Source organism: Neocloeon triangulifer, unplaced genomic scaffold (genome assembly GCF_031216515.1).
Source record: "Neocloeon triangulifer isolate White Clay Creek 2 clone unplaced genomic scaffold, ASM3121651v1 ptg000003l, whole genome shotgun sequence".
Classification (NCBI taxonomy): Eukaryota; Metazoa; Arthropoda; class Insecta; order Ephemeroptera; family Baetidae; genus Neocloeon; species Neocloeon triangulifer.
Genome location: NW_026775546.1, coordinates 2,467,460 through 2,482,825, shown reverse-complemented (window position 1 = coordinate 2,482,825; position 15,366 = coordinate 2,467,460).

The following is a 15,366-nucleotide window of genomic DNA, read 5'->3' as shown; positions in this document are numbered from 1 at the left end:
CACCCACGCACGCAGGCGCCCCTGAGTGGTCCAGTCCACTCAGAGGCAAGGGGTAGAGGCGCCGGGATGAGCACCGAAAGGGCGCATGACGGGCGCTCAATGGATGCTGCTCCCGGAAGATGGCACCAAGGCCCGACACGGGATCTGCGTGGTGAGGGAAGAAATTTTGGTTGAGATCCGGAAGATGGGGAGACTGCAACAAAAATTCAATGAAATTGTTAAAGTAAGAATTTTTTATTAATTCTGCTAGTTTTTTTTATTATTTGAATATACAAGTTATTAAAAGTTTTCAATAAAATTGAAAAAAAAAAACTATATTATTCCAACATTGAATCTCTGCAATATGTAATAAAAAATGGGTAAAATGTAATGAATTTCCCTGAATTTGAAAATATACATTTAAAACTATGCTTAAAAAATTAAAAATCTTTCTTTCAAAACAAAAAAGATAAATTAACGAATTTTTTGGTTGCATAGCAAGAGGTCTGCAGATTTTACCTGATTTGACCTATATTTTTGCTTATTAAAAACGCTCTATAGAAAAGCAGCCAATTTTAAAACCAATAGGGGCAAAACTGCATTACATTTTAGAATTATATCTCATATTTAGAAAAGCGAGTGTAAAAAAAAAACAATATTCTGCAACTTCGGTGGTGCAGAGTGCAGAGTAACGATAGATTGACGATACATTAATTTATAACAAAATTTTCATTTTTCCTCTTTATCGTTTGGCTTTGCCTCATCTTTGCTTAGTCACTACTTATGCATTATTGTTTACAATGCAAGCAGCAGCCCCGTTTCTCCTTTCCCGCAGGCAGGATAATCCCCGCGCCAAGTTAGGAAACTGCTTATTGTGGCTGGGCTTGATATGCAAATTTTGATTCAGAGTAGCAGCGCACCGGTGCAGCATACACGTACATTCGCCTGCAGCTCAGCGAAATCCACCCAAGGCCCGACAACAAAGGGTTGACCTGGTTGCACACACGTGTCTCTCACCAGGAGGCGACAGATGCGGCCCACAGTAAATTGTCAATTTAAAAATCAATTAAAACAAAACCCATTTTCCAGAGCTTTGTCGGTAAAAGCCAGAGAACAGTTAAATACATCTAAGAGTTGGCAGTACAAAATTTAAAATTACCAGAATTTTTGTGTGTGTTAAATAAATCCATTAATTTACTGTCCTGAAACATTTTGGCATTTTGGTTTATAAATTTTTTTAAGTTTGATAAGAAAAGATAAGGGCTGTTATGTAGAAATATTGTATATTTGAGCAATTGTGTATTTACAATTTTATTTATTAACGTTTTATCTATACTGGGGATGGAAATGTATTTAAAATTATTAAATCTTTTCCATTTTATTTGCTTTAGCTAATAGAGTTGAAATTGAAACTAATTTATTGAAAAAGAAAAGATAGAAACACAAAATTAAAATAATATTAAAGAATTGCAAGGCAAAAATTATTGTCCATTTCACAAAATAAACAGTCAATTGATTTATGGTTAAACTAATGTTTAATTCGTTTAATTAATATAATTATTTGTTAATATTGCTATTAAAATCTTTGCATTTTTACATTATGTCAGTATTGGGTTTCATTTTATTGAAGTCAGATGTACTTTAATTTCAATAAAATTATTAGTGCGGTTCAGGTGCGGTTGAGCGTCTTGTTTGCCTATAATGATGGCGGAATTTGATGGTGAATATTCATTGACGTGTGTGCTTGATGGTTCGATTAAAACTGGGTCGAGGAGCGAACGGAAAGTAAATTCTGCAGAAGAGATGAAAGAGCTGCATGCACATGTGTGCAACGCATATAAAACGAAGAGAAGTTTTACCTCATCATCAGATCAATTGGAATGAGGTGGGCATCAAGGTTTCACATTTAATTTCAATGCTCCATTCCATTCTGTTCTTGGACCTCTATTTGGTTTTACAATCATTATTTTTTATATACGCAATGTAAATTTTTTTAATAACAGAACTAAAAAAAGATTTATTATTCAATTATAAAAGAAACTAAGAAAAAACGCTGAAAAAAATAGGAATACAGATCTAAAATGTCACATATTTTTAAGAAACTAAACTAGCTTATTTTTACGTGCGCTAAAAGTACAACTTTTATTTTCACACTTCACATCCCCTAGTCTCTTCTTCTCTCACAAAGTTTGCTGCGGCTTTTCACCCTTTTGCTCTTTTCTTTTCAGCTCTCCGCCGTCGAAAAGTTCCGCTCTAAATGGACGTTTTGCATTTTGTGCAAACTTTCGTCCAATTTTTCTGCCAGACCCTTCTTACCGCTGCTGTAAAATTTCAGCCGCTTTCTTTTACGAGTTGAGAGAGCGTGAATTTCTTGAAAATTTGCACAAAAGCCCGTTACTTTTGTTTAAAAAAGGGTGAAGTCGAGATATTTTCCAACGCCGAAATGAATTGCTTGGATCATTATGAGAAAAGTGCCAAATAAATAACTCGCATTTTGACCGTTTTGTCACTTACGTGACCCGAGAGTCGGAGTGGATTTTGCAAAAAGTCCGCTGCTTCATGATGAAGTTTGTGAAAAGGGCGCTTGAGCAGCGGAGGCACGCAATATGTGTTTGCCTGTACTGAACATTCGCGAATGCACGTACACTCGCGGGGCATGTGTGAGAGAGTAAAAAATATGGCTGTCAAAAGAACTCTTAACTGGCTCGTCAGTGAGCGGTGAAAAATCGCTTTTTCGTTCGGCGACGGCGAAAGAGAAATGGCGAAAAAGAGCGGCGACGCAAACTTTTCTCATTTTTAGCTGCGATTTATTAAACAGGAGATTATTTTGGATGTGAATGAATAATGCAGTGTAGTTATTGTGAATATTTGACATTAACTTTGCATCTTAATATTGTTAATTTTTCTTTTGTTGTTTGTCAATTTTCCATTTTTATTTTATTGGTAAATTACTAAATTCAAAAGATTAGAGCTTCTCCAAATTCTTAAAATGAGATCAATATTTCAAAACAAAACCTTTCTAAATCCTAGAAATATTCGTTGGCTTCTGAAGTAAAAAAAATGCAAAAGTGATCATTTTTATACAACAATCATATCTTCCGGGCGATGAAATTATAAAGAAGTTTGCCAGATATATGCAAATTCATTCTGGTGTTTTTATTTTGCTATGATATATGTGCAAATTAATTCCGTCATAGTTCAGTGCCGAATAATATTTCATCCATTGTATATGGAATGAGAATAAAAGTCGCAGAGTGATTCTATTCTGCGCACAAAAGTTTTCGCTGGAGTTATTTACGAGGATAAATATTTTCCGTGATATTTCTTTTCGCGCGCTGCAAACAGTCGTCGACCTCCTGAAGAGAGTGAAGATAAAATTCCGACGAGAGGAATGCTGTAAAAACATCAATTCCGCAAAATAAATATAGCGCGGCTCGGCCTTTATTCCAATGAGAAACCTCTTTTTGCCTTCGCTCCCCTGTTGCTTCCGTAGCCATAAATTTATTCAAATATCCGCCGAGCTGCACCAATTCCGCTTTTTGAATGAAACAAAATTCGTTTGTTTATCCTATATTTACTCAGTCAGAGGCCAAATCCGAATTGGCTTCCCTCGGTTTGATTTGGTTTGGCGCAGAAAATGTTAATGCTGCACTCAAATTTCGCCTCGGGTTTTAATTTTTTTCCGGATGAAATGAAAAAAAAAATTAAACATAATGGAAGGAACTACAAAGCAAGAATTCAATTTAATTCATACCAGCGATAATTTGGGCGAAAAAGACTAACTTTTAGGTTCAAATTTTAGTTGAAAATTTCCCAGAGAACGAAAAAAAAATCTTTGTCAGGCTTTGGAGATTAAACAATAATAAATAAAGATATCAAGATATCAATCTTCCCTCATAAAATAAAACGCAAAATTTTACAAAGAAAACAATATAAGAAATTCGTCATAAAAAATTCGGAATACTGTCTAGATATCAAAGAAATGTTTGATCTTTTTTCAACAATCTAAATTATTTTATCTATCTCTTGTTTTTTTTTTTTTTTTTTTTTTTTTTTTTACACAAATACATAATGTATGAAAGAAATCTCCTTTTTGTTTCAATTTGCGAGGAGCGTGAAGGAAAATTGCCGCCCAAGTTTTCCCATTAGTGGTAACAGAACTCAATTCTGCATGTGAAACATTTTCGCTCTTGTGCGACCAAAGACCAAAGTCTTCTCCTTTTCTACAAAACCGCACGATGACAGATCTAGAGACGTTCGAATACTGAGCAGGATTATATTTGATCGTCAGTGCAAACTGGAATTTATCACCAGGGCAACAAAACAAGGCAGGCAAAGTGTTGCATTATTCATGCGCCACCTCGTTGCAAAGCTCGGCGGGCGCGTGCATCATCTCTATTCAAAATTTACATTTTGCCTCCGGTGCTTTGTTGCTTTACAATGGCTGCGGGGATTTTTCGGGTTTAATTGTTGATTCAATTTGGCAACTCACATGCCCACTAACGAGAACAAATTTAAATAACAAATAACTGTTAAAAATAAAATTTTTTTGAATTCTATGCTTCGAGTAAAAAAAAATTATAAATCGCTCTTTTAATTATGTTTTTAAAGGCATAATATAGCAGTAAATTGTTATATATTTTATCCTGAAATCTCACTTAGTTTCATTACGAACGTCAAAAATAATAATTAAACAGTTATTTAATTGTTTACACTTTGATTCAGTTTCAAACAATATTCACTAGTAATTTTTCGCAAGTGCATAAATAAATCCTGGTTTGTATTAATTAAATTTAGTTACAGTTACTACCTATAATTCTTTAAAAAAAAAAATAACGAGAATTAACAAATATTAATATTAACAAAAATAATAAAACTATTATTAGAGAAGACATATTTAAAGTAAAATTTGGGAATTTAATTAACTCTATGAATAATAGATGAGCATTTAATTATGTTGAAAAGTGCTTTCTCATAAGTCTAAAATTTCCTTCCGGGCTAATTGCAGAACAGTGCTGCCTCGCAGTGCGTAACGCCGTGAGCTATATTGTTTCTCAATTTATTATGCAAATTACCTGCCAAGCGTTAATCAAGATTAATGCTGAGCGCCAGCACGAAATTGCTATCGACGTTCGCGCGTTACAATTTACGCCAAATGACACTGGTTATACGAGTCGTTTCATGGCCACGTTTAAAACTGATGGAACGAATAATATAGACTCGATAAAGAACTGATTATGCAATAGAACCCATCTTTGTTTCCAAGTATTTGAACTTCATCAATATGGTTTCCTCGCAACAATGTTTTTTTTTTAATTGTAAAATGTTGGTAACAATTTGCACAAATAAACAGCAATCTTTATTAATTCGGAACTGGACCAAAAAAAATTATGAGATTTCAAAATTTTAAATTCTAAATAAATAGTATTTAATATTTATTTTTTATTTTTGGTTAGTAAAAACTGTAAAAAAGGTTTAAAAATAATATTGTAACAAAGTTCTTGATTGAAACTTTAAAATGCTAAAAAAAATTTCATTGATACAAGTTAAAGTAATTATTTTCATCAGACATATATCATGTTTCCGTTATTAAATTATTTTAAATGATTTAAATATTCCCATATTTACTAATATGATATTATACTGTTCAGTCTATTTTATTTGCAAATAATTACTTCGCCTTAGAGGTAATCAGTACGATTTTCAAGCAAATTATCACAGCCCCTTTCCAAATTTCAATTTAAATTAATTGCTTTCTCAAAGCTCGCTGCATAAATACCCTGTATGCTTACAATTTCCCAATTCAGACGGTGTATAAGATCCGTTTCATTGGAAAAAGCACACCTTGCGTGAAGCAACACGGCACAGTCCCCGAATCCCTTCACTTTATCGAATCCAATTCGGAGCAAGCCGAGCGAAAGTCTCAGGAGGCTGCACAACTAAAACGCACACTCCTTGCACGTTGCAGAGTGAGTGAGCGAATTCCCGTGATAAAAGCGGGCGGAAGACAAGTTTCGCCTGGCGACACTTTGCCTACACGTTCAAGTACAACACGTTGACCATTTGCAAAGTTAGTTTGTACCTTCCAAAGGGAAATGCGAGCACTTCGTTTGATTAAACTCGTTGATTGCACGCTTAATTGAAATTTCAGACACCTTTTGATTGAAGCGAGCAAATAAAGCAACTTGTAATTATTCTCTTGTAAAATTAAACATTGGAAACAGTGAAATAGTAAATAAAAAACATTACTACATTTTTAGCTTCACTGATTGAAGTAATGAAAAAGAAGCAGACAAAATTTAACGTGTCTGCTTTTGTTCTCTCCACCCACAAAAAGCATCTCATTCAAATTGGATCCCATCTGTCTGGAAACGTAGCTGAATTTTCGCCAACAACGCCTCGCTATTCCAGTCACGTAGAGCCCAAGCCTCTGCAGTATGTATCCTCGGGCCGGCACTTCAATTAAATATATTATGAAAGGCCGCTCGACCGTTCTAAAAGCAACCCTACCTGTCCGCCGGCCTGTCAAATTCCACTAATATCGATTTTGCAGCGATTGGTTTAAACTTGAGCGAAATTTAGACTTTTTTTTAATTCCCAAAATTTGTCTTGATAGCAACCAGCACGATTTTAATTTGTGCCTGAAATTAATTAATTTTTATCCAGTTATTTTTTTTTAATATCACAATGTTTTCAAATTTCAAATGTTCGTTTAAATTTATAAAATTTACTATTCACTTTGTTTCATCTCTGTTTTTGCAGTAATTTGTATCTGAAAACTTACTGCACGCTTCCTACTACGGATTTTTTATAAGACCTGACTGACAGACACGGAATGCCCTGTTTGTGTCTGACGGAGTAACAGAGACATTAGCAGCAGACAAATTCCACTGCCGCCCATTTCTGGAAGTTCCACCCTACTGCAGGCAATCACGACACGATCTTTTATCCCGGCAAGAAGGAGTTTTTTGGCCCTGCAAGAGAAATGGCCGGCGTTTATACTGGTCCGTCTCGCAGATAAATACATTCGGCTGGATTTCACTTATTCCGGACAGCAAAAAGCGAAGGGACGGTACATGTTTGAGAGTGACAGACGGACAGCGACGACTTAGGAGTTTATCAGTGGAAAAAGAGGAAGAAGGCGACGTCAGAAGAAGAGAAGAGGGCAAACTCAAGAGCGCTGCAGAAACGCCGAGTACATTTCGCCACCAGGGACGAAAGAATAAGAAGTGCTTCAACAAATTGAGGACAATCAAACTTCTCATGTTATTTGCTGACGCAAACTCCAAATGGAACCGATTGTAAAATGTCAGTGAATCAAAAGATTATGCAATTTTGATGTTAGGGTTAAAAAGCAATTATTTTTCTACAAATTCCAAAAATTTATCACAATTTTGCTATAAAAATATTATTTTTTGTCAGAAGAGTAAAATTTTAAGCTCAATCAGCCGGCAGTTTAAATACAAAAGGGAGAGGAATATATTAAGTACATAGAAGCCAAGTATTAAATTCATAGCAAACAAAAAAATCCAGCTTCCAAAGCAAACATTTTGAAAAAAAAATTGAATTTGGAATTATTATGAATAATCCTAAAAAAAATTATCTACTTTGCTATAAATATAAAAAATTTCTGTTTATATTGGCCTAGCTCTTGTGTTCTATTTTTAATTCTTGAAATTTTGAAACATAAAACCAACAATACCAGTGCTGCTATAAAAAGTACTAAAAAAAGACTAGATTTTTTAGGAGGAAATGCTCAAAAAGAGGAAATTATTTTCTCCAGCCGTGCGCCGTTTCCCAGCGGAGTTTGTATTGTTAAAACTCACCGGCTTTCCAAGTGAGAGAGGCAGCAGCTTTGTCAATACCGTTTTGTTGCCCCAAATTCCCTGACGACCAGCGAAACTCCCATCATCTTGCGGAAATGAGTGCCAGATGGTGAGAAAAAGGGCCGTGACAAGAATTCCACAAATAATCTGAAATAATAAAATTATTACAATTTTGTTTAAAATATAATTGGATTCTGAGCTTAGGATTAGGAGAACTAATTTCTAATGAAGTGATCAAAATTAACCTCTTTTGCGTGAAACAATTAATCTAATTTGATGAATGTTTTTAGAGAATTATGAAATTTTCATTTTACAATTGTACTTTCTTGTCTCTCATGAGGGTATTTTCAATTAAATATTGTATTCTTTAAATGTTATAAAAAATAATTATACATTATTTTTTTTCCAGACAAAATTTCTTTCTCTCACGGCCCGTGCTTTTTTTCCAGAGCAAATTAGAAGACAAGGTGCAGCAACCCTTAATTGCTTGTATTCCAACTCGTAAAAATAATTAAGTTTCGCACGGGCGCAGCAGTCAGATTTTATTTTTCTCAAAGAGGCGCCGGAGAAAGTTGCCAGAACTTTTTGCGGAGACAAAAGAATGAAAGTTTGCAAGATGACGCAGCTCTCGTCTCTTGGAGAGAAATAAATCAAACACGTGTTGTGAGGGAGGCTTTTATCGCCAGTTCCTCGACGCCTAATTGCGATGGAGCTCAAGAGTGCAAAAGTTGTTACACTTAATTAAGTCCAAATTTAGTACCGGCGTGACAGGGTGGCTTCTTCATAAATCACACCCGAGATGGGTTGCATGGAATTTTAACAGCCTCTGCTGGGACTTGCTTTATCTTGGTGCAGTTATTATTTAAAATTCTATTCAAAAACTTTCTTCATTAAAAATGGTGGGTGTTCTTTTAGCTCTTATTTAATTTTTAAAAATATTAATCATTATTACTCTATACTGAACTAATTCTTGTGAGCAATATATCATCAATCACTTTTAACTGTTAGAACAATTATCAATAAAATTTATTCAGTTTCTAATTATTTTCTTCATCTTGTTTCAATTTTGCATCTCAAGTACAATTAGTTTACAATCAATTGTTGAAGACAATTTATTTGAGAATTATTGTGAAAAACTGCGAGCTGTTTCACCAAGAAAATTTGTATTCAATGTGTGTCTCATGGTGAAGCGAAATTTGATCGGAAGCTAAATCGGGCTCAAATAATAGAAAATTACATACCTGAGGCTGGAACGATGATCAAAAGTAATCTGGCCGCCCCTTGTCGCAAGATTAGGACCGGATTTAACCGAGTTCTTTCCGAAAAACACCTCAAATCTTCTGATTTCTGAACTGAGTCTCAACACCGACACTTCTTCACACATTGTAAAATGTAAGCAAGTACTGTAATCATGATACAGACCAGTTGACTTGTATGTGTATTGACTCTGTTGACTGACTTCAGTGACTTCACTGACTCCGCCCCCTAACGTTTCCCCCTCCTTACTTGGAACAAAAAGGGCTCCTCATTATGGTATGGGAACATTTGACCTTGACCTTGAACATAAGAATAACATTGTAAGGTCATCGCTAAAATGAGGTCCCAGGCTTCGGCTCGGCTTCACTTTTCACTTCCTAACTTAGGATGCATTGCAAATTGATCAAATTTATGCATTAAAAAAATTTAAAAATTGAATGATTCATTTTTGGAGAAAAAAAAAAAATCATTCGCAAAGCATGAAATCAGAAGTTTCTTCTCGAAAAAAAATTATGATTATAATGTCTCTAATGCATTCGCGCACCCTTTTTGTTGCATAAAAGAGAGGAAGGAAAGTTGGGGGGGGGGGGGTCGGTCTCTCCTCTTTCAGTTTCAGTACATACTTGTTTACAATGTGTGAAAAAGTGTCGTGTGTTGAGACTCTTTTCAGAAATCAGTCTATCAGTCAAATTTGAGGTGTTTTTCGGAAAGAACTCGGTGAAATCCGGTCTTAATCTGGCGACAAGGGGCGGCCGGATTCCTTTTGATCATCTTCCAGCCCCAGGTATGCAATTCTCTTTAATTTGAGCTTGATTTACATAAGTTCCGATCAAATTTCGCCTCGCCATGTGTGTGAAAAAAATTGATACAGATTTTGTTGTTGAACAATCTCGCAGTTCTTCACAATAATTGAAGATTATGTAATTCTAGAGATTTCACATATTGTGTTGTCCAAAATTTGCTCCGAATGAAATGTTTAATTTTTAAATCCGTGTTGAGTTTGAACTGCTGGATGATTTGAACCAATGATTGTTGACCTCAGTTATGAATGTATTTTACATAAAAGTAGAAACAGAACCAGCAACGCAGTTAGAGGTCTGATTATCGTTTGCTAATTAATCGTTTGTTTTACATTGGAATTTTTTTGCCTAGTTGTAAGTTGTAAATTTTATGTTTCGGTCGGTATGTTTTCCAATTATATGTCTGGTCCTTCTGCCATAAATGGGCATTAGAGACGCAATTTTAAAATTCAATACCCTAATAATACAATCACAGGAAAAATCTGAAAAAAAGCAGATTTTTGGTCCGATTGTTGACTTTTGAATAAAAAATGGCATCTTGACCAATCCAGACTTCTAATATCCATATTCTGATAGTCAAAGAAGATAAAATAAAGTGCTATCTAAAATTTTAAATAATTAAGAAATGAGGTAAACAAGATGTTAGTAAAAAAAAATACATTAAGTTGAACATGCCCTATGCAACAATGAAATCAAATTTGTATTGTTTAATTGAGGGCCAATCAGGATATTTTAAGTATTTCATTGTTGAATTGGGCCCCATAAACTTGGATTGTGCTACAATTTTCAAATAGGAAATCAATATAATTATTATTAATATCATTAAATTCAAACTAAATTTTACAAATTAAATCATTGAAATATTTTTCTCAATTTTGATTTTATTTTTAATCTATACAAAAGCTCAGAATTTTCTGCACTGTCTGTTTTGTTTGCTGTTTATTTGTCATGTATTGTGTTATTTCCTCTTTGGATTGGGCATTTTACAAGATTGAATGCAGCACTCGGCAAAGATAAAGGCCAAAGATCAACAAACGCAGGAATCACAATCAGCATGATTGCGTCGCCGCAGCCTGCCTAGGACGAAAGCTCTTGTTCGGCTCCGTGCATCTCCAATTCGCAAGGAGAAAATTGGAATGCTTGTGGAACGGAGGGTCCATTCTTGCGGAATAAGCAGATCAATCTCAACTCGGCTCTCGCGGAATCGATGGAGCCGAAAATAACAATGCCGTAAAGCAAGCCGAGTTTGATTTCAAATGGATTGTTTGCTCTCGCAACCCAAAACTTTTACTTTGCCCAAATGTATTTGAATAATTTTTTTCTAAACTTTTGATCTTCATTTTTATATTCCAAAGTGGCGGAGAAACTCTTCTTTTTGCAGCAAGCTAGTTTTGTGTATTCGGATTTCCGCCGCACATGTGTGCTTGTCATTTTCGACGGGGAAGAAAAATTGCTCAATTTGGAATTTGTACGAGGCTGTGCTCCTTGGAGAGAGAGAGACGCGCGCTCGTTTTCTATCCTCTCGGCACACGCACAAGTGTGCAAATCGACCTGGGTGCACGTCAAATTCGCTTGCAGCTATTTTTCTTATCACCCGAGATGCCAATAATATAACGTGGTGGAAAACTACTTTGCGAATTGAGAGATCAATCAAACTCGCATTTGAATAACTCAATTTTTCAAAAATAAGATTTATTTCACGCAAATTACAATCAAAATTGTCCAATTAAATATTTTTTTTAATGAAGTTTTGACGATTTTGATTGAGATGTTTTTTAAATACTATGAAGTTTTAAATTGTAACCTGTTTTCAATTATATCTTATTTATTTATTTTTCATTTTGTTCTGAGAATTCTGCACAACAAAATAAATTTGACATCTGAAATTCCAAGTTCTTTTTAACATTTTTTTGTTTTTTAAATTTGGGCGCTAATTTAATTACTTTGAAATTTACAAAAAGTTATTAAATTTTTCTTTTCATATCGAGAGTGAGTAAATAATAAATGCTTAAAACAATCCTATTTTATAATTTAAACGAATCATTTGAGAATGGAATTCATCATTGATTTATCATTTTTATTCAAATGTGTTTTTCAATTGCAATTTTTATAATTTCACTTTTAAGCTACTAATTTTAGTTATATCATTGGTTGTTCTTATTGATTTTTAATTATTATACATTTAGTTTTATTTATGTAATTTTTTGTAACGAAAGTCATATATTTTGTAAAATATAATGTCTAACGAAAAAATTCTCTCTGCTCTCCCTGCAATAACTCATATGCAGTGTGCGAACTGTTAACAGTTCAGAGTCATGCATAAATTTCCGTTTCACCAAGATATTGCAATGTGGTGATTATACACACGTATATATAAATAGTTCTTCCCTTTGCAAATAGAAATTTATTGCCTCGAATGCATGCAATGCACCGGCGTCGATTTACGGTCTTTTTGTAACATTATACAAACTCGTCGGAACGGAACACGACACTGAGCAAATAAATGGCGATATTAGATTCGTTTTCATCTGTACAAATATACATTCATGTAGAATGTTTAAAGCAGCAACACACGCAAATGAGCGGCTTATTGCTGCGCCCAACTGTTGAAAATGCATGTAAAAGGAATTACTGGGAAAATTGATAAATCGTGCAACATGGATGAAGAGCGTGAAAAATAACTTGATATGGTCAAATGAATGGACGATGTAATTATTGTAATTTTCGTTTCATGTTGTAATCCCCAATTCGAACGCAAATATATCGAATGGAATTAAATAATATGTCCATAAATATCAAATAACTACATTATCAATTTCTGGATTTAAATTTTGCAGCAATTTTAGGGTCTTTTCATGAGAAATTAAAAAACGTTGAACAGATAAACAGATTTATTGAAGACTGAACATTACCTACAATTTTTAGTAGAAATTTAAATGCTTTTCATCAATAATTAACTAATTATAGGTTTTATTGCATTATAGTGCGCTCGAAGCATAATTTTATTAGCGTTATGAATAAGGAGGACTTCATAATTTATCTGTCTAGAAAAAGAAATTTCTGTGCCAATTCTTTATGCTACAAATATTTAAATTGAAAACGAACTTTTAATTTAATTTTATAGGAGATTAGTTTAAATTAAAGAGAAATATTGAGTTTTGTTTAATCGTTTTAAAAATATATTGTAAAAAAATTAAATCAATTTTTTCCTGGCAAATAAAAAAATTAATGAACATTTTACGTAATTTATTCATCTTATTTATGAAATCATACAGCTGTGTTGTCTCAATTCACTCTTAAATATGAACATAAAAATATAAATAGAATATCTTTTTGCTTAATTAGTTTAGTGGAAAGACATTAAAAAAAAATATAAACACAGATTATATTTTATGTAACATTTAACATTTGTACTTCCTTCCCTCTCCGTGAAATGGAATTCACGATTTGGTAAAGAGGCTTTTTCGTAACAAACCTTCCCACAACATTTGCATTTCTCGCGTGCTGATTTGATTAAATTTGCAATTTTCTACGTCGCTTCACAACGGGTAGCGCGTCCATTATAAATATATCCACACCTCTACTCCTTTTAATGACCCGCTACTTTTCAGTGGGTTGAATTCTCGAAATATCGACGTGATAAATGAGCGTGGCGGCCTTATGCACCCTATTATTGTTATTTGCCGACCTACTTTTCTCTGCCGGGCGAAAAATAAGCCGCGGGGATAATAATAAGCGCCACCGTCGCCGCTGGAAATTTTATTATATATATTTTAGTGGCGGCGGCAGGCGCGAAGGTCGATATTTGAACTTTCTTGTGCCCCCTCCGTCCGCACCAAAATGGCGAATTCTTTCTTTGCAAAGCGGCGAGTGACAAATTGAAAGTCGTTACACTTTATTTTACCTATCCAAGCGAAAATAAATGGCACCTGCTTCCATTCTTGGCTCCTGATTGTGCGATTTTCCAAAGGAGAAAAATTTGGTCTAAAAACTTGATTCAGCGGTAAAGGATTTAAACCAAATGTTGAATTTTACCTCATATTTTTTTTTATAAGATGAATGGAACATTCACTACCTTTTGTTATTTTTTAGATTTGAAATCATTTAAGTTTGTTGGAATAGAATTAAATTTAAATTAATATACTGATCTTTTAAAAAGTTTTCATTCCTTTTGATTAGCAGAATTTATTACAATTGCATTTGTGTAGTCAGTGTAAAGCAATACTGTAACTCACCCTCTATTCTGACCACTCTCCAGTACTAATTAAACCACAATAATTCTCTGATTGTGATTTATGTGGAATTCGATATCATTGTGAACATATGATATGAAAGGGCATAAATTTCATCTGTCAATTATATTTCCCATTTTTATGGAAATCGATGCTATTGTTTTGGCCAAGTTTTGTTTTTAATTCCATTGTTTTCTACTTTTCAGGTACCGCAGGTTGATCGATTCCCTCGACTTCTCTAAAGGTAAGTGGAGACCATCAGATTTTTCTTTCCTTAAAGATTAATTGACAAAGTTTGGCTAACATTGAAGCCGAGTTGGGTGCAGACTTATTTACAGCGCGTCGGTAATGTTGTAATCAAAGATCAGATTTCTCTTGACCATATTTTGCTTCATTTCCCGTTTCATCTCCAACCTGACAAATTTTGTGTTTTCCTGGTAAGATATTTGCATTACAATTTCCCGGAACACAGAAATGAAAATTGAGTTTTCCTCTAATTTCGCAACATGTTTTGGATTGTCATACTCCGGCGATAAACCATTTCAAACCAAAGGTAGAAAATCGATCTGGCCGCAGACATTTGCTGGCAGGCAGCGAGCAATTGATAGCCTCTTGCGACCAGCTGGTCAGTGAATGAGTGGCAAACCATTCTTCCCTCAATCTTAATTGGGGCCGGAACGGTGGAAGGGAATGAAGTTGTTTCTATTAAAACTTTCCCTCTCACCTTAGAAAGTTTTTTATGCCCTACAAGAGTTTATGCGATTCTATGCGATTCCTTATGATATTTTTAAATTACAATATGCGATTAAGTCTTATCTCTTTATAATTTTCAAATTAAATTTTCGAACAGTAAAATTCATGCCTTTTTTAATGAATTAATATCTCATAAATAGCTAAAATCCTATATGAAATTGAGATGTAATATTTTCCATTTCTAGAGGCAACTTTTCTTGGTATTTGAGATTATAAATTTTTCTTCTGCTTATAAAATGTGATTTCTAATAAAATAATTGAAAAAATGAAGCAGTTTTAAATATTAAAAATTAAATTCAAAGCAGTTAGTTTTTATTTCAAATATGTCAGTTTTTTCTTAAAAGTCCCTAATTAGCTGCTTTTCTAAAGACATGTTCGCGCTTCAATGAAATTAATTTTCATGATCTCGAGAAGGAATTGGAAACTTTTTCATCCAACCTGAATTTGATAAACGACTGCGTGCGTGCGTCGGCTCTTCGGTGTGCGTGGGCGGAATTGCGACGAGGTGATACACGAAAC